A 21,729-nucleotide genomic window follows, 5' to 3' on the forward strand; every position below is an offset into this window, starting at 1 on the left:
CTTTATGAATGTTGGAACAGATGAGCGAAAACTAAAGAAAAAGGACGATTCTAAAATGTAAATGGCATATGTTTGATTCAGTTTTCAAATTGATTCATTGTTTGAGTAAAGTGTGTAAGTACCCCAGAATTATCGATCTCATTAGGTATGATGGAATAGATAAACGAAAACTAAAGAAAAAGGACGATTCTAAAATGTAAATGGCATATGTTTGATTCAGTTTTCAAATTGATTCATGGTTTGAGTAAAGTGTGTAAGTACCCCAGAATTATTGATCTCCTTAGGTATGATGGAATAGATAAGCGAAAACTAAAGAAAAAGGACGATTCTAAACGTGGAAGGCGTATATTCGAGTCCGTTTTCAAATCATTTCATAGGATGAGTTTAAATTTACTTTCTCGTCTGACTGTACATGCAAACTCAATAGACTAATCAGTAGGTTGCTTAAGATGTAAGTAAATGTGTCTGAGAATTGCTGAGAGAGTGAATTTCAAAGCCTTTTACTGCGTGTAGAGGGCAGCACTGGTACTCATCGATCCTAATGTCTGGAGTTTAAAATTAATTCGTCCTCACTCAGTATTTTTTCATCCAAGTATTCCCATAAAATTATCAGCTTGAGATATTCACCGAAGGATGTTCTCATATGTATTCGGCGACTATATATCAATCCGCATTTCTAGATATCCAGTTAATAGATACACAAACAGACAAACAGACAGAGATGGATAATTAATTCGTCATCATTCCGTTATTTTTTTCCAAGTTTTCCCATAAAATTACCAGCTTGAGATAATCACCGAAGGATGTTCTTACAATGTATTCGGCGACTATATCTCAGTCCGTTTTCTATTAAATATTCTGTTAACGGACAGACAGACAAACAGGCTCGGGGGTATCAACGACGACGAAAAAAACAGTATTGCCCTATCTTTGGAAGCGGGCGATGAGAAATTAATGAAAAAAAAATCGGTTTTCATTAGGATGCAACGTATAAAATGGAAGTTCAATTTAATTTTTCGCCTCCAGGTCCAAAACAAGTCGTAAACATGCTTGATGTTATTTTGGTCCCGATCAGGACGGTAAAAAATTCTTTGCCGACGCCGCTAACAAATCGGATTCCGAATTTGCAAACCTGATTTTGAGGGAAAGGACTGATTTCATTTTCCGAGACAGACGGACGGATGGATAGATAGACGATAGATAGAGAGGTAGAAAGAGGGATATATAGATGGACATGGATAGAGAGAAGATAGATAGAGATAGATAGACGACGGGATAAATAGATGGACATATATAAATAGATAGATATAACAGATAGATAGATCGGTAAATAGATAGACAGAAATGTAGAAAGTTAAAGGACTGATTCAATTTCCAGAGGCACACGGACGGATAGATAGTTGATAGATAGACAGATAGATAGAGGGATAAAATAGACATAGATAAATTCATAAACAGAAGAGATACATAGACAGGCAAATATATATAGACAGATAGGTAGATACAGATAGATAGGCAGACAGACATACCGACGACAGAGACAGATAAACAGGTAAAGAGACAGCTAGACAGAGAGATAGAAGAGCTAAATAGATAGACAGATTGGCAGACATTCATACCGACGAGACATACTGATAAATAGGTACAGATAGATACATATGGATAGATAGATTGATAGATAAGCAAATAGAATGATAGATAGATAGATAGTCAAATAGATAGACAGATGAATACAGGGAGAGAATAATCACACACAAACAAAACACAGATTACTACGAGAATTCCTTGTATAGCGTTTGGTGCTAATAGTAAAGGTGAGGAATGTGAGGAAACAACACAGGAAATCCCTTTTAAGTATTTGATGCCGAGTAAAAAACCTGAATATAATGGGAACTATACTTTGGTTTGAGGGGCTTAAGCCTCGGTCACACATTCACGTATCAAGCCCACGTATCCTCACGTATATGATTTTTGGCTCATACGTGGCCATACGCGGGGTTTGTTGCCGCGATCAACTGGATACATGTCATGGGCCGATGTACGTAAAGCTTGCACGGTCAAATAGGGACGCCATAACGTAAGTACGAGGTGATGCGTACTAAGCCTACGCACTACGCAAGCATGACGTGGCGCTTACCCGAACTGCCACGACAAGAGGCCACACCACCACAAGTAGTGCGTGGCAGAGCACGTAACACCCACGTACGTATACCGTATGTGTAACGTGGTGCGTTACGACCTCGCGTCATCCTCACGTTATCCCCACGTACGTCGGTGGGTAAACGTGAGAGGTACATAAGGGCCGTGCTGCACACCTGTGATTGCAGTTCCCGTCAACATCTACCTGCAGCAAGAAGTACTCCCTTCCTGCTGAATCAACATGGAGAACATTGAAGACATCCTTGCCCTTATAACACCAGCAAACAGCCATAACATAGAATTAATGGAGGCCATCCTGGAGTATGTGCATGCCATGGTACTGGTGTTAGTTGTGAAGGTCCACCTTGCAACTGAAAAAAAGAGGAGTCCGAGGAGGGTTTGGGCTTGGCCGTACCTGCAAAGAAGAGTGGAGCTAGGCCACTATGACAACCTGATGGAGGAGTTGGCAACCGAAAGTCCAGAACTGTACAGGAATTTTACCCGGATTGACAAGGACCTCTTCAGTGAAATAGTTGAACGTGTCACACCACACATTCAGAAGCAATGCACACTCTGGAGATAATCCCTTGACCCAGGCCAGCGTGTGGCTATCACCCTACGTATCCTCGCCACGGGTGACTCATACAAGAGTCTGCAATACTCATTCCGAGTAGCCCACAACACCATTAGTTGCATTGTACCAGAGACCTGCAGGGCCATTGTTGCTGTCTACGGAGATGAGGAACTGTAGGTGCCACAAACACTAGACGCTTGGAAGCAGGTTGCCCGCGGGTTGTTGGAGGTTTGGGTGACCCTGAAGCTAAAGAAGCCCCCTTACGTGATCTCTTGGTGGTGTCCTTAGGCATAGTTGATAGCAGTGGCGACAAGGTCTACTGACGAGGGCGCTGGCGGGGGTGAGAGGCGGTGGTGGTGGCTTCCAGGTATATGCTATTGCTAGTCCGAGAGAGGAACTGAAGCCGCAAGCCCGCCGCACGGCGTATACACACCAAGAACAGCGTTGCAACATCGTCGTGGGTACCTGAGGAGCGGCGCTGGTGTCACGTATGCTCCTGCACCGCGTGAGGACTCACGCATTGCGTTGCGGGAACAGGGGAGCAGCATGGGACCACGTGTAAGCGCCCCGCAAGCGCGCCGTAAGCGCCACGTATGCGCCACGTTGTACGTGTGGAGCCACGTAAAATGGCGGTTGACGTGAGCAGCCACGTATCTTTTGAACATGTCAAAAGATGCGTGGCTCCCCACGCATGCTCGCGTGGTGCGTAGCGACCCCCCGTCTCCGGCCCGTATGCCCACGTACAGTCGGCTATAGAGAGTAGTGTCACACTGTCCAGTAAGTTTCGTTCAGAAAGCGACATCTGGCAACCCCTCCACGCGACATGAAAATTATTATATCCTATCGAAATCGTACTGTTGTGGTGATCGGTGGTCACAGGTGCACTCTCCATAATTTTAAGATAGATATTTATCAAAAGTGCCCGTCGCTAACGCTTAATAAATATTTTTTCTTTAGGCTCTGTCGCTACATTTTGACACGAGCTTTTAGTTTCGGTCAAATTTAGTCAAGAGCAATTCTAAGTTGTTTATCAAACTATGATACATTTAAAAATATACTGCACTTATTAAGGGAGATTGTTATGCCTTTTAACTTAAAAAATAAATCCCTGACAGCCGAGATCTTGTTCTTTATCAAAAAAAATTATACGTAATAATAGGCTATAAACGTTCACATGATGGCGTCGTCGACCGCGGGCTTTTCCGCGCTCGCACTCAACACACACACACACACACACACACACACACACACACGTATTTATACTTAGATATTACGTAATCTTCACGGAGAAATGATTTTAGATTTTTGATGATCTGAATTGTCTTTGAGGCTTTATAGTGACGGGAATTAAGGCTGCAAGTTAAACAGACCCTCAAGCCTATTTGCTGTTTGATGGTAAGGAGCATTAGTCACTGCCTGCCTCTGTGAAGGACAGCATTGCACGCGGTAGTTTCAAAGTTTAATAAGAAAAAGTGTTTCAGACTGTTCGTGATGTTTTACCTCGTCGTCATCATCATCATCATGTAAAAGACATTCATTATCGCATTTCTAAATTGAATTCATGTAATCTGGTATATTTCTAACTACATTATATTATAATATGATATAATATTATACAGTATTATAATTTCACGGTCACACACACACACTGTGTGTGTGTGACCGCGTCACTAACATCACCAGTGAATGCGCCACCGTGGTATAGTTGCCAGATACCGCCACCAGGCTAAACATTCTGAAAACCGTGACACTACTCTCTATCGTCGACTGTACGTCGGTTTTTGGAGTTTTACAGTTGACAATTTGAGTAAATATGTACGATGATTGATTTTCAATTTACATTTACAGCTAATAGCACGAATGTCATTTGACCCCGATTTCTCACAACCAACCAACCAACCAACCGTTGTCCTTCCTTCCCGATCCGCCAAATCTTGTTGGTGGTTGTTCATTTTGCCCAACCGCCGACAAAAACGAGCAACATGTTGGGAGAAATATGACCAGTGTGACGCCGCCTTAATAAGTCTCTCTCTCTCTCTCTCTCTCTCTCTCTCTCTCTCTCTCTCTCTCTCTCTCTCTCTCTCTCTCTCTCTCTCTCTCTCTCTCTCTCTCATATTCTTTGAGCTGTGCATTGATGCAGCGAAAATCCAAAAAAAAACGTTGGCCTTCATTAAAAGGATTTTTTCATTCAAAAACACATATATATATATCACTACCATTATCCAATAGTTTAGACAGACCTCACCATATGCGGTATAGTGTTGGTCTCCCCGCTATGCGAAAGACATAGACTATAGTAAACGTTTCACATAGGTTAACAGAGATGATCTCTACATTGCGCATCAAACCTTATACGCTTTTATTTCTATGCATGCTATCGCTAAAGAAACGTCACTCCAGTGGGATACTGATCGAATGTTTCAAAATACTTAATCACTTGTGGACAAATCCAAATTGTTTATGATCTGCGATACCTCTCGAGCCAGACATACTGGCACAAGATTTAAATGTAAACAAACTCAAACTGCATCATTTTGTTTCTTCACCAACGTCGTAATACGGAAATGGAACAAACTTCACCTTCATTGATTCAGTGCAACACGACTGATTCGTTTTCAAACTCAATCGCCACTTCCTCCATCTTAATATTCGCTAAGGCAGAAATCCAGAGTCTTGGTGTCCATTTATAAGTTTCATTTAGGTTTAAGGACTGACTACGTTACGTAGTCTGGACCATAGGGTCTGAGTGGTCTGAACATCTATATAAGGCGCCCCGTGTCACCATTACCCGCCACACACAATGTAGTGACCCTCCTGATGCGGGAAGCGACTCCAGATCTTCAATCAACCCTAACTTCAGCGAGCAGCTACAAAGTATGCCCCCGTTATAGATAGATAGATAGATAGATAGATAGATACAGATGATTTTCCATTTCCCCTTCCGACCATGTCACGAAGCTTCCAAACAAAGAGCAAATCGCAGCAAATGGAAGAACACAAATTATGAAACGGACTTTGAAACACTCCAGGTAACAAAGTAGTTTGGGACGAACAGAACCTCTACCAGTGTACTTATGCGGAAGAGCAATTATGTCGTTTGTTCCTATACGTTGTCCTTTTCACTCTTCATAGGTAGGACTGGAGGAGAGGGAAAAATAATATAGTAAGATTGATGAGTAAGATAATGGTGAAGGATGAATAAAAACACAGCAATGAGAAGGAAAGAGGCAAAGAAATGGAAGTAGATGAACGAAAGGAAGGAGAAAAAACACAGAGAGAGAGAGAGAGAGAGAGAGAGAGAGAGAGAGAGAGAGAGAGAGAGAGAGAGAGAGAGAGAGAGAGAGAGAGAGAGAGAGAGAGAGAGAGAGAGAGAGAGAGAGAGAGAGAGAGAGAGAGAGATTTACATAGATTTACATAGAAAATCAGACCACACAGACCCCATGGTCCAGACTTGGTGGTCTGTCCTTAAACCTAAGTGATTTTACATTAATCAGAAGACTCCAACACGTTGCATTTCTACTCTAGTTGATATTAAGTTGAAGGAAGTGACGGTCGAGCTTATTTTTGAAGGAGTCAATCGTGTTACACTGGACCACTGACGGTGGGAGCTTATTCCATTCTTGCACCACAACGTTGGTGAAGAAAAATTTGGTGCAGTCTGAATTTACTTGTCTACATCTGAGTTTTACGCCATTGTTCCTCGTGCGCAAAGTGTCATCGATCATAAACAATGTTGATCTGTCTACATTCGTGAAACCATTAAGTATTTTAAAACATTCGATCAGTTTTCATCGGAGGCGACGTTTCTCAAGAGAACATGTTAAGGGTAGAAAGCCTTTCTTCGTAGGATTTGTTGCGCAAGGAAGGATAATTTTCGTTGCCCGACGCTGAACACCTTCTAATTTAGCAATATCCTTTGCATGGTGGGGAGACCAAAACTGTACCGCATATTCCAAGTGGGTCTGACTAAACTGTTGTAGAGCGAGTATTACATCTTTATTCTTAAATAAAAGTTTCTTTTAATGAAGCCCAACATTCTGTTCGCTTTATTTGCTGCATCGATGCATTGCTGTGAGAATTTGAGGTTTGACGCGATTTTGACCCCCAAGTCCTTGACGCATTGAACGCTTTTGAGTTTAACGCCGCGCATTTCGTAATCAAACTTTTATTCCTCGTTCCAACTTGAAGGACCTGGCACTTGTCTACGTTAAAGGGCACCTCCCATCTATCCGACCAAGCTGAAATTTTGTGCAAATCCTCTTGGAGGCTTTGCCTGTCTTCGTCAGTGAGAACCGAGTTGCCAATCTTTGTGTCGTCTGCAAATTTACTAATGCGGTTATTGAGTCCAACATCCACGTCGTTGATGTAAATAATGAAGAGCACTGGGCCAAGAACCGAGCCCTGAGGGACGCCACTAGTGACAGGCGCCCACTCTGAGTTAAATCCGTCAATCACTACTCTTTGTTGTCTGTTGCTCAACCAATTCGCGATCCATTGGTTTACCTGACCGTCAATACCTATTTGTTTTAATTTGTAAAGTAATTTATGATGCGGGACTTTATCAAACGCTTTCTGGAAATCAAGATAGACTACGTCCAGTGATTTGGTTACGTCATAAACAGTGAAGAGGTCGTTATACAAGGTTAATAGATTTGATAGGCAGGATCTTTTGTTTCGGAAGCCATGTTGTGAGTCCCCAATTAATGAGTGGCTTTCAAGGTAACTCACAATTTTGTCTCTAATTATGCCCTCAAGTAGCTTACCTACAACCGAAGTTAGACTAATGGGCCTGTAATTACCTGGTACTTTTTGTCTCCTTTCTTAAAAATCGGTGTCACGTTAGCCTTTTTCCAATCTGAAGGGACAATGCCTTGTCGCAAGGACATATTGAATACGGTTGTGAGGGAGGAGAGTATTTCGCTCTTTGTTTCTTTCAGCAGAGTTGGATATACTTTATCAGGTCCAGGACTTTTATTTGTTTTAAGTGATTTGAGGGCTTTAAGGACTTCATCGGGTTTTATTTCAAAGTTAGACAATGCATGCTCAGGATTTACATTAGTACTGGTGTTGGTGGTGGTGGTGGAGGACTGTTATTATTAAACACCGAGGAAAAGTAATTATTTAATAGGTTTGCAACGTGTTGGCTGTCAGTCACTAGTGCACCGTCGCTGTTTATTAAAGGTCCAATTCCACTTCTGATCGCCTTTCTGTTGTTTATGTAACTGAAGAAGGATTTCGGATTATTTTTACAGTTGGCTGCAATATTTTCTTCATATCTACGCTTTGCCTGATGCACTAATCTTTTTACTCGTCGCCTTGCATCATTGTAAAGTCTAATGTTTTCGGGCGTGCTTTGGTCTTTCTTTAACCTGTAAGACAATTTTCTCTCCTTGACTGAGTGTTTAATTTCGCTATTAAACCAAGGTGGACTTTTATTAGTGTTAATTCGCTTCTCGCACAAGGGGACAAATGTGTCCTGCTGAGTGAGTAAGTGATTTTAAAGTTTAGCCAGGCGTCCTCTGCATTGCCGTCATCTGATAGTTGCATATCTATTAGTTTTCGTCGGATTTCTACGAAGTTGGCTCTTTTGAAATTGGGCACCTTAACTTTATTTTCAGTCACCGATGTTTGAGCTCTAATGTCAACGCGCACTAGTTTATGATCGCAGGAACCGAGGTGTTCTCCTACCGTGACATTACTGACTAGGTTATCTTGGGTCGCTATAACAAGGTCAAGTATGTTATTTTGTCGAGTTGGTTCAGAAACCATTTGGCTTAGATAATTTTCCTCTAGAAATTCGATCATTCTATGGGACTCACCTTCTGTACCCGACAGTGTCGCCCAGTCGATATGGGGGAGGTTAAAGTCTCCTAGTATCAGTGAGTCGCTGTTATTAAGTGACTGCCTTAAGACGCTGTACATTTCAAGATCGCCATCAAGTGATTGCCCGGGAGGCCTGTAAGTGACAGATATATTTAAATTGACTTTTGCAATGTTTACTCGCACGCACAAATGTTCAACGTTACTGTTTCTTGGTGTTTTATCAGTAGGTTGCAAGTAGCTTTTGACAAAAAGGGCGACACCACCCCCTCTACGGTTTACACGATCATTGTTGAAGAATCTGTAGCCATCTATGTTATATTCGGAACTTAAATCAATATTAGTGGTGTCGATAAATGTTTCGGTTATAGCAATTACGTCAAAGTTTTCTGTCAGAGCAAGACATCGCAGTTCATCAAATTTGTTTCTTAGGCTACGCGCATTGAAACTAAGGACTCTTAGGTTATCTTGAAGCTTGGTAATAGAGGTACTGGAGGGTCCAATGTTACGAGTCTGTTGCGGTGTGAGATGTCTATTTACACGGGCGGGATGGAAGGACGTGGCTGAGAGTCGTTTTTTTGTTGTTCGGGCGTTACGTACGGCGTTGTTGAGGAGCCTTCCAAATCTGGCTGCCCCGATGGGGGACAGGTGTATGCCGTCCCTTTGGAAAAGTCTACTCTGGCCGTAGAAATCGTTCCAGGCGTTAAAGAATTCGACGTCAAGAGAGAGAGAGAGAGATGCAATGATGAAGCGGGAAGGGGAAAGAGGGAAGTTTCAAGAGAAGTGACGTTAACCATCCTTGTAACGGACCCCTGAGCTTCGCATCCTCCTTAAAACACACACACACACACACACACACACACACACACACACACACACACACACAATAGGCAACAACGTAAAACACACACACACACACACACACACACACACACACACACACACACACACACACAATAGGCAACAACGTAAAACACACACACACACACACACACACACACACACACACACACACACACACACACACACACACACACACACACACACACACACACACACACACCAGACTTGACATCAGAATTCCTTGCCATCTTGTGTGTGTGTGTGTGTGTGTGTGTGTGTGTGTGTGTGTGTGTGTGCTTTCTTTTCCTTCGACTCTCCCTGTTCTACCAAAACACATCCTACGGGGGAGGAAGACCACAGAGGATTTTTCTCCCTGCCGGTCGGCGTCCCGGAGGCCATTCTGTTTTCAATCCCTGAGCTGACGAAAGCGGTTTTTACAAAACCGTAATTCTTTTTAATTTCATAACCTCACAGTCAACAATTATGTCGCTTTTCGCAGTGTGCACGCTCTTCTTGTTGCTGGGGAATCTGAGCGGCAGCAGCCTGCCGCTGGCCGGCGGAGCGAACTCCGCAGGGCTCCCGGACGACAAGGCGGCCTCCGGAACCCTGGAGAAAGCCGTTATGAACCCTCGCCAGAAAGTTGACGAGGGGGGACTCAACGATTTACCCAAATTGTCTGATTTAAAGAGCATGGACAGTGGCACTAATGACACCATCAAGACCGTGGAGAGGAAAGTCTATAATAATACAGATGAAACGGGGCATGTAACCGGAAACAAGACAGTCGTTGAAAAGACTACAGAAACTGACGTAATGCCCAACGGAAATGTGTCAAAGACTACGGAAACACAGGTTGTTATTGATGAGGAAGGTAAAGAAAGCGGCGAAAAATCTGTCACAGAGAGGGAAACTCTGACGGAAACCACTCCAAACAGCGGGTCCCTAACACAAAAAGTGGACGTGAAAAAGGTCACGGAGGAAGAGGGTAATGAAATTAACGAAAAAGTTGTTATAAAGAAGGAAGCAACAGTACAGCCTCTTACCAATGCCACTGAAGAAAAGCCGAAGGACGATAAAGCCGCAACTCATAAAGTAGAACGAACAGAGGTAACAAAGGAAATTCTGCCAGGCAATAAAACGAATGAAACTTTAGTAACAGAGAAAGAAGAAAGACTACCTTCACAGAACAGCATTACGATGACATTTGTGGAGGGGGGGAACGCTACAGAAAAGAGCGATGGACCTCATAAAGAAGTACGAACAGAGATAACAAAGGAGATTCTGCCCGGCAATAAAACGAATGAAACTTTAGTAACAGAGAAAGAAGAAAGACTACCTTCACAGAAAAGCATTACTATGACATTTGTGGAGGGGAGGAACGCAACAGAAAAGAGCGATGGACCTCATAAAGTAGAACGAACAGAGATAACAAAGGAGATTCTGCCCGGCAATAAAACGAATGAAACTTTAGTAACAGAGAAAGAAGAAAGACTACCTTCACAGGAAACCATTAAGGAGACTTCTGTGGAGACTAAGAATGTTACAGAAAATGTCGATGGACCTCTGATAACAGAACGAACAGAGATAACAAAGGAGATTCTGCCCGGCAATAAAACGAATGAAACTTTAGTAATAGAGAAAGAAGAAAAACTACCTTCACAGAAAAGCATTACGATGACATTTGTGGAGGGAAGGAACGCAACAGAAAAGAGCGATGGACCTCATAAAGTAGAACGAACAGAGATAACAAAGGAGATTCTGCCCGGCAATAAAACGAATGAAGTTGTAATAACAGAAAAAGAAGAAAAACTACCTTCACAGGAAACCATTAAGGAGACTTCTCTCGAGACTAAGAATGTTACAGAAAATGTCGATGGACCTCTGATAACAGAACGAACAGAGATAACAAAGGAGATTCTGCCAGGCAATAAAACGAATGAAGTTGAAGTAACAGAAAAAGAAAAACTACCTTCACAGGAAACCATTAAGGAGATTTCTGTGGAGACTAAGAATGTTACAGAAAATGTCGATGGACCTCTGATAACAGAACGAACAGAGATAACAAAGGAGATTCTGCCTGGCAATAAAACGAATGAAGTTGAAGTAACAGAAAAAGAAGAAAAACTACCTTCACAGGAAACCATTAAGGAGACTTCTGTGGAGACTAAGAATGTTACAGAAAATGTCGATGGACCTCTGATAACAGAACGAACAGAGATAACAAAGGAGATTCTGCCCGGCAATAAAACGAATGAAGTTGTAGTAACAGAAAAAGAAGAAAAACTACCTTCACAGGAAGCCATTAAGGAATCTTCTCTCGAGACTAAGAATGTTACAGAAAATGGCGATGGACCTCTGATAACAGAACGAACAGAGATAACAAAGGAGATTCTGCCCGGCAATAAAACGAATGAAACTTTAGTAACAGAGAAAGAAGAAAAACTACCTTCACAGGAAACCATTAAGGATACTTCTCTCGAGACTAAGAATGTTACAGAAAATGGCGATGGACCTCTGATAACAGAACGAACAGAGATAACAAAGGAGATTCTGCCTGGCAATAAAACGAATGAAGTTGAAGTAACAGAAAAAGAAGAAAAACTACCTTCACAGGAAACCATTAAGGAATCTTCTCTCGAGACTAAGAATGTTACAGAAAATGGCGATAGACCTCTGATAACAGAACGAACAGAGATAACAAAGGAGATTCTGCCCGGCAATAAAACGAATGAAGTTGTAGTAACAAAGAAAGAAGAAAAACTACTTTCACAGGAAACCATTAAGGAGACTTCTGTGGAGACTAAGAATGTTACAGAAAATGGCGATGGACCTCTGATAACAGAACGAACAGAGATAACAAAGGAGATTCTGCCCGGCAATAAAACGAATGAAGTTGAAGTAACAGAAAAAGAAAAACTACCTTCACGGGAAACCATTAAGGATACTTCTCTCGAGACTAAGAATGTTACAGAAAATGTCGATGGACCTCTGATAACAGAACGAACAGAGATAACAAAGGAGATTCTGCCCGGCAATAAAACGAATGAAGTTGTAGTAACAGAAAAAGAAGAAAAACTTCCTTCACAGGAAGCCATTAAGGAGACTTCTGTGGAGACTAAGAATGTTACAGAAAATGGCGATGGACCTCTGATAACAGAACGAACAGAGATAACAAAGGAGATTCTACCCGGCAATAAAACGAATGAAGTTGTAGTAACAGAGAAAGAAGAAAAACTTCCTTCACGGGAAACCATTAAGGAGACTTCTGTGGAGACTAAGAATGTTACAGAAAATGGTGATGGACCTCTGATAACAGAACGAACAGAGATAACAAAGGAGATTCTGCCCGGCAATAAAACGAATGAAACTTTAGTAACAGAGAAAGAAGAAAAACTACCTTCACAGGAAACCATTAAGGAGACTTCTGTGGAGACTAAGAATGTTACAGAAAATGGCGATGGACCTCTGATAACAGAACGAACAGAGATAACAAAGGAGATTCTGCCCGGCAATAAAACGAATGAAGTTGTAGTAACAAAGAAAGAAGAAAAACTACCTTCACAGGAAACCATTAAGGAGGCTTCTGTGGAGACTAAGAATGTTACAGAAAATGGCGATGGACCTCTGAGAGTAGAACGAACAGAGATAACAAAGAAGATTCTGCCAGCCAATGAAACGAATGAAATCACAGTAACAGAGAAAGAAGAAAAACTACCTTCACGGGAAGCTGCTGTGACGCCACCGAAGGTTGTTAAAAGCTTAGGAGAAGGAAAGCTTGTAGGTGTGACTCGTTGTGGACCCTTTCGGTGGTAACAGAAGAATTAGTTGCAAGAATCGCTGCTGTTGTATTGAAGGAAATGACAACAGAGTAGTGATAATGTGTTGCTGTTTCTCTTATCAATTTCTTTGAAAAAAATCAAAATCAAAATAAATATTGAAGTTGGGAGACCGTGAACCATTCAAATATGTCACTTATGAACACGGTGATTGCGGCCACGGTTTAGATTCGAGAGAGTTATGTTTCTTTTAAGACTGTACACACAATGCCGGTTTGTCTCCGGCCCTGAGTATTACAGCATTTAGTGGCATCCTTAGTTAACAGTTTACCACAGTTTACCTTCCGCAGGTTTCCCAGTGAGCACTGAGGCCACGCGCAGCTATTGCGGAGACCCCAACTTTACCTCTTACCTATGTAGTTACCGCAGCACCCAGATTCAAGGAGCCGTTATTTAAGGCAACATGTATAAAATTTCAGCCATGCATGTATTATTCACGCCTTGTTAGTGCCACATCAAGTGTCAAAGTTAGCACAATGATGAGAGAACAAAAAAGGAAGGTAAACTGAGGCAACCCGGATGTCACACTGGCCCTGTGTCCCACGGTAATGGGCTCTCTCCCACCACAAACTCAAGGGTCGTTACTCTCAGACGCTTCTACCTCTCAGATCAACTTTTTCCAAAGACAAAAAAGGAGAATAACCGGGTTTTAAAGAGTGTTTGTTTGGGTTCATGGTACGGAAGGGTCAAACTACCAGAGGGAACTACCCCTGGAAATGCCCAAAACTCCAACGAAAGCCTTGTCAAATCCATTTACACTTCGCTTGGCTTTTCTGATAGCAACGTGGCGCCTGTGATGGAGTGGCCAACCTCTCCTGTTCTATGGCTCCGCAGCACGCGGCCAAACTTTCCCTATCCTTGGCACTGGGTGAGATCCTGGCTCCTGCTAAAGGCGACGTCACACAGGGCAAGTTTCTACCAACATGTTGCTTGTTTTCGTTGGTGATATCACCAAACAACAATGTTGTGCATCACACAGCATTGACCCTGAACTGTTGTGTTGACGACGCGCTCCAACAACAACAAACACCGCGCCAGCATCTCTTCAGCCAGTTTACCATAAATCGGAAGGATATTGAGCTAGGTTTTAGACGACTGTGCTGCTGCATTGTACATAACGAAGCATGAGCTACGACTGCAGAAGCGTCAGAAGAGGCAGTGTTCTCCATCTCAACAGTCTGTTTACCTCGCGCCAGGCACAGACTCCGCCCAGCATGCCATCACAGTCACTTGAGTGTTATAAATGACTTTACACAGTGGAAAAATAAATCACAAACACATACTTGCACATGTACAGTCGGCTATAGAGAGTAGTGTCACACTGTCCAGTAAGTTTCGTTCAGAAAGCGACATCTGGCAACCCCTCCACGCGACATGAAAATTATTATATCCTATCGAAATCGTACTGTTGTGGTGATCGGTGGTCACAGGTGCACTCTACATAATTTTAAGATAGATATTTATCAAAAGTGCCCGTCGCTAACGCTTAATAAATATTTTTTCTTTAGGCTCTGTCGCTACATTTTGACACGAGCTTTTAGTTTCGGTCAAATTTAGTCAAGAGCAATTCTAAGTTGTTTATCAAACTATGATACATTTAAAAATATACTGCACTTATTAAGGGAGATTGTTATGCCTTTTAACTTAAAAAATAAATCCCTGACAACCGAGATCTTGTTCTTTATCAAAAAAAATTATACGTAATAATAGGCTATAAACGTTCACATGATGGCGTCGTCGACCGCGGGCTTTTCTACCCTCGCACTCAACACACACACACACACACACACACACACACACACACACACACACACGTATTTATACTTAGATATTACGTAATCTTCACGGAGAAATGATTTTAGATTTTTGATGATCTGAATTGTCTTTGAGGCTTTATAGTGACGGGAATTAAAGCTGCGAGTTAAACAGACCCTCAAGCCTATTTGCTGTTTGATGGTAAGGAGCATTAGTCACTGCCTGCCTCTGTGAAGGACAGCATTGCACGCGGTAGTTTCAAAGTTTAATAAGAAAAAGTGTTTCAGACTGTTCGTGATGTTTTACCTCGTCGTCATCATCATCATCATGTAAAAGACATTCATTATCGCATTTCTAAATTGAATTCATGTAATCTGGTATATTTCTAACTACATTATATTATAATATGATATAATATTATACAGTATTATAATTTCACGGTCACACACACACTGTACACACTGATACGCGTCACTAACATCACCAGTGAATGCGCCACCGTGGTATAGTTGCCAGATACCGCCACCAGGCTAAACATTCTGAAAACCGTGACACTACTCTCTATCGTCGACTGTACGTATATACGCATTACGGGACATTTACGTAGTACTTACGTAAGCGGTTGTCGACTACCAATTTCTGTTCGTGCGTGGGCATACGTGGCTTGATACGTGAATGTGTGACCGAGGCATTACAATGACCCTGTGTTAAGACTATGGTACTGTCCCCTTACACCTGATATTACACACGTCGTAATAATCTTATGTAACAATAATATGACTGATTTGCCTTTTTTGACCCATGTTTCAAGGCGTGGTTACTTGGTTTTGTTGATTTTTTTATATTACTTTTTTGCGACAGGGATTTTTTTTAATGTTTTTTCAAGGCTTGGTTACTTGATATTTTTGATTCTTTTATATTACTTTTTTGCGACAGGGATTTTTTTTTTTTACAGCAAAGGAAACAGCTCAAGGGCAAAAAAAGGTAAATAATAATAAAAAAATAAAAAAATAAAAAAAACCTACTTGGGATCGTAATACGTCGACTTAACTCTTTGAAAATCTAACACTTATAATTAATCCCGTCCCCCAGAAATGTGATAAAAAAATTAAAAAAACTAGCCACGTAGCTGTTAATAAATATTACTACGACGTTTAAAAATATATCAAGTTAACTGAAAATCCAACACTTTCAACTAACTTCGTCATCCCAAAAATGGAACTAAAAAGCAAAGCAAGCCATATAACTTCCTAAATACTAGTACGACGCTTAAAAACTCTGACGTTAGTGTTGGTCTGCATGTAGTTTCTTCCCAGGAGGAGGAGGAGGAGGTGGAGTGTGAGCGGGCAAGTCCTTCCTCCCCCCTCTGCAGTCTAGGGAACACTGGCCCTGTTGAACATCCCAAGTTGCTTCATAACCCTCAGCCAGCAAGCAAGTTTGGCCATAAAGTAGACACCTTCTGCGTAAACCCCTGTTGTTGTAGGGAGTCGGGACTTTCTCTCTCTCTCTCTCTCTCTCTCTCTCTCTCTCTCTCTCTCTCTCTATCTATCTATCTATCTATCTATCTATCTATCTATCTATCTATTTCTGTCTCAGTCAATCAACCAGTCAAGAAAGTAAGCATTTAAACAATATATTAATTTATTTCTCTCTATCTATTTATCGCCGCCTCCGTGGTCTAGTGGTCAGCGTGCTTGGCTTCTACTCCGCGGGCCCGGGTTCGAATCCCGGCCCGGGCAGTCAGCGTGCAGCTCACCCAGCCCTCTCAGGCTGGTCGATAAATAGGTACCTGGGGAAACCAGGGGAAGGTAAACTGAGGTAACCCGGATATCACACTGCCCCTGTCTCCCTGGGTAATGGGCTCCCTTCCACCACAGGCTCAAGGGCCAATGTTACGGAGATGAGCACCGAAGCCACGCGCTGCTACAGCGTATGCCCCCAACTTTATCTTACCTATCTATTTATCAATTTATGTATCATCTATCTGTCTGTTTCTCTCTCTCTCTATCTCTAAATCTTCTAGTCAATCAATCAAGTAAGACAGTTAGCATTCAAACCATCAATCAATTTCTCTCTCTCTCTCTCTCTCTCTCTCTCTCTCTCTCTCTCTCTCTCTCTCTCTCTCCCCACCCCCCGCCCCCCCTGCTCTTTAAGGATACAAATTAGATGCCCTTATTTTACACGAGTCGAGCCCGGGACCAAATTAGCCATTGTGAGTAGGCAGCCGGGGACGTGATTAATGCTGCTCGCGGGCCGCCTCGGTAAGCACCCCCATTTGTGAGGCTGAGCGGCACGCGTCACGCCACCTACACCACCAGCGGAGAGGGGCATTTCTTTAAACATTTCTGCGCCCATGCGTTCGTATTTGACAAGGGTTTCGTAGGAGTTTGAGTGCATTTCCAGGGGTAGTTTTATGATCATGGTGGTAGCTTGACTCTTCTGCATTTAAACATTTCTGCCTCCAAGCATTCATATTTGACAAAGATTCCGTATGAGTTTGGGTGCATTTCCAGGGGTAGCATTATGATTCTGGTGGGTAGCTTCTTCTTCTGCAGGTTTCGTAGGACTTTGGGTGCATTTCCAGGGGTAGTTTTATGATCATGGTGGTAGGTTGACCCTTCTGCATTTCAACATTTCTGCCCCCAAGCATTCATATTTGACAAGGGTTTCGTAGAAGTTTAAATGCATTTCCAGGGGTAGTTTTATGATTCTGGTGGTAGCTTGACCCTTCAGCATTTAAACATTTCTGCCCCCAAGCATTCATATTTGACAAGGGTTTCGGAGGAGTTTAAATGCATTTCCAGGGGTAGTATTATGATTCTAGTGTGTAGCTTGACCCTTCTAAGTTTAAACATTTCTACCCAAAACATTCGTAGTTGACAAGGGTTTCGTATGAGTTTGCGTGGATTTCCAGTGGTAGATTTATTATTCTGGTGGTTGCATGACCCTTCTTCTTCACACTGCGTCCAAGCATTCATATATGACAAAGGTTTCGTAGGAGTGTGGGTGCCTTTCCATGGGTATAGTTTTATTATTCTGGTGGTAGCTTGACCCTTCTTCACACCATGAGCTTAAACATTTCCATTTCTGCGTCCAAGCATTCATATTTGACAAAGGTTTCGTAGGAGTGTGGGTGCCTTTCCATGGGTATAGTTTTATGATTCTGGTGGTAGCTTGACCCTTCCTCTGCACCAGGAGCCTAAGAAAACACTCAGGAAAACCGGATTGATCTTTCTTTCGGCCTTCGGAATGGTTGATGTGAGTGGCAGAAGCGTCTCAGAATACCAGCCCTTGTTTGTGTGCCTTGGCCCTTGAGTTTTCCTTCCCCATCTGCGACGAACACGAGAGAGGAATTGGTGGTACGTGCTGTGTGTGTGTGTGTGTGTGTGTGTGTGTGTCTGTCGTTTGCTCTCACGCCTCCTTCTCCTCCTCCTCCCTCCCTTGACGAAGCCTTAGATCGGAGTATTGTTGTTATTTATAGTTTTCCTTACAATCTGGAACTCACATGAGGGACGAGGTGTGTGTGTGTGTGTGTGTGTGTGTGTGTGTTGCTTGCTCTCACGCCTCCTCCTCCTCCCTCGGCGAAGCTTCAGATCGGTTTATTATTTATGTTATTATTCATGGTTTTGTTTTTGCGCTTTGTTGATAGATGTGGTATGTTTGAGTTGGTATATAGTTGATAGATGTTGCTATATTTTGTTGGTTCTCCTGACGTGTGCTCCCCGTTGGTTAGTTAGTTGTTTATAGATGATGTTAACAAAGAAGCCAGGAGGAAAAATAAGATGAGAAGGTGACGAAGGAAGAAGGAGAAAAAGAGAGAAGACGAAAATAAAAAGATTAAAAGGTGAAGAACGAAGAAGAAAAGATGAAAATAATGAAAGTCAGTGAAATATGAAGCTAAAAAGTTAAAGATGAGAAGGTGAAGAACGAAGAAGGAAAGAAGAGAAAAATGCGTCGAAAAATAACAGATGTCGCTTAAAAGGTATAGGACTGATGCTGCAATTTATTTATACATAATCGCACCTTGCCGAACCCACGTTAATGAGGAAGGGGCCATTCGCCACACTAATTGCCCACTAAACAATTTCGGGAGCGGTATTTAAATAGATTAGCCAGGCGAATAATCAAATAACGTCGGCTTACTTAAAGGACACGGCTCAAGGGCAACAAAAAAGTACAAAAAAAAGAGCCCGCTAACATACACCTGGGTTGTTAAGTTTTCCCATTTACAGAGCGAACTGAATATATATTACTGAAGCAGCTACACTCATTGCGCTAAATACTTATTGCGCTATTAAGGAAACGGTATTTAGGCACTTGTTAGCCACCCGGAGAACTGAAGCGGGGAAGTGATGTAATTTATTCATTCGTAACTGAGATAACGTTAAGGAGGAGGAAGAGGGGACCGCTTGCTACACTAATGCCGTGCTACACTATCAAGGAAGTGCTATTTAAACATATTATAATAGTTTTGTTTTGACTCACGTTTGTACATTATGAACACGAGAAGACGAATTAAGGAAGTGCTATTTAAACATATTATAATAGTTTTGTTTTGACTCACGTTTGTACATTATGAACACGAGAAGACGAATTAAGGAAGTGCTATTTGAATATATTATAATAGTTTTGTTTTGACTCACGTTTGTACATTATGAACACGAGAAGGCGAATTAAGGAAGTGGTATTTAAATGGATTATTAGACTTGCACCAACTGAATAGCCTTGTTTTAACTTGTGCTATTATGTTGACACGACAAGACGTATTAAAGAAGTGGTATTTAAATGGATTATTAGACTTGCAACAGTTGAATAGCCTTGTTTTGACGAGCTATTGCATTGACACAAGACGTATTAAAGAAGTGGTATCTAAACACATATTAGCTTTGAGGATAACTGACTAGCGTTGTTTTTGTCTACCTTTTATATTGGCAACACGAAAAGACGAGTGAAGGAAGTGGTATTTAAACACATACCACGGTTAAGTCTTTCGAATAACTGAATGGCGTTGTTATGACTCGTTCTTATTTTTAACATCAATAAAGACTGCTAAAGGGCATAACAAACACAAAAACAAAAGCTCACCAAGCGCTGCTGCAGTAAAAGAGTAAAGAACGGGAGGACAGAAGAGAGGTCAATTTCAGTCCGAACACAACACAACAACACGAGACAACGCAATGACGAGACGACAACACGAGATGAACTGAGAAAGAACCATTTTTTTTGCAGTAGGGGAAGCAACTCAAGGGCAAAAACCAATGAAAACAAAATAGCCCGCTGAACACATAAGCCTTTGGAATAATTCAGTAGCGTTGTTATGACTCCAGCGAGAAGACGAGGTGAAGCCGTGTTAACCCGGTAGCTGCTGGGATCATGTTTTTTAAAGGCGCCTCTAAGCGAGAAAAATGAGAAAAAAATCATCACTCACGTAAACCATTTCATAATATATAGCAACGCATTTGTGATCAGTTTATGCATCATCTATTTTTGGGGGTTTATATCATGGCGCAAATTTGGCCCGCTGCTGGTACACGGTAAAGCCACACATTTGGCCCATCGCTGATACCGTGTTAAGAGAAGGAACATTTGCTACGTACTCTGAACTGCGATATACAGGACACCATATTCAAACACAAGTAACCAGGACCCAGAACTAACCGTATCTTTCGTTATAAGTAGGCGATAGAGGCTCCGTTATGAGAGTGCTTCTGTTGTGATACTGAATAAGGGTGACGTCATGTGTATAGAAAGCAATGTCGTGGCGGTGTGGTGGTTAAAAATATAAGAGGATAAAAAAAGGAGAAAAATGTATTGGTATTGCGCTCCGGTATACATGTTGACGGGGGTATAAAGGATAACGTTATGGGGATATTGCGTTAATGGTCGTTGTATGTATATCGTGTGTGTGTGTGTGTGTGTGTGTGTGTGTGTGTGTGTGTTATAGTACATACATACATATATACATCTTATACATACATACATACATATATACATATCATGCACAGCGGTGGTTGAAAATATCTCAGCCTTGCAACACGTCACCGAGCACACCGCCACAGGAGCAGAGCAAAGACTCCCCCTTCAAACAACACAGAAAACATCATCGAAGTAACTCATTTTCTGCCACGCCTTCATACATAGCGATGGTTTAAAATATCTCAGCCTTGCAACACGTCACCGAGCACACCGCCACAGGAGCAGAGCAAAGACTCACCCTTCAAACTCTTTAAACAACAAAGAATTAACTCGTTTTCTGCCTCGCTCGCCTACATACAGGAAGCAGAAAAGGTTTAAAATATATTGTGTTGGTGGAGAAATGACCAGCTCAAGAAGACTCAGCAAATCCACTCTTTAAACAATATAGAACCAACACATATTCTGCCTCACCCACAGGAGGCAGGAAAGATTTAAGATGAAGAGAATAGAAGGAGAGACCAAAGGAAGGAAGGAAAACAAAAGGAAAAGTAGTGGAGAGAAAAAGAGAGGAGGAAGAGAGAAAGAGGAGAAGGGAAGACGTTAAAGTGGAATTGATCACATTATTATTATTGCTATTATTATTATTACTACCTCTACAATATGCTAACGACACACCACACGCAAGTTAACGCAGCACAGCGAATTGGCAACGGCAATGAAGAACAGACCAACTTAAGAACACAAACACTGAAGAACACGGCAAACTCACCCTTCAAGCAACATAGGGCTTATCCATTTCCTGCCTCGCCTATAGATGAAGCAGAAAAGACTTAATATTTATCTTAC

The sequence above is a fragment of the Eriocheir sinensis genome, chromosome 12, assembly GCF_024679095.1.
Source record: "Eriocheir sinensis breed Jianghai 21 chromosome 12, ASM2467909v1, whole genome shotgun sequence".
NCBI lineage: Eukaryota > Metazoa > Arthropoda > Malacostraca > Decapoda > Varunidae > Eriocheir > Eriocheir sinensis.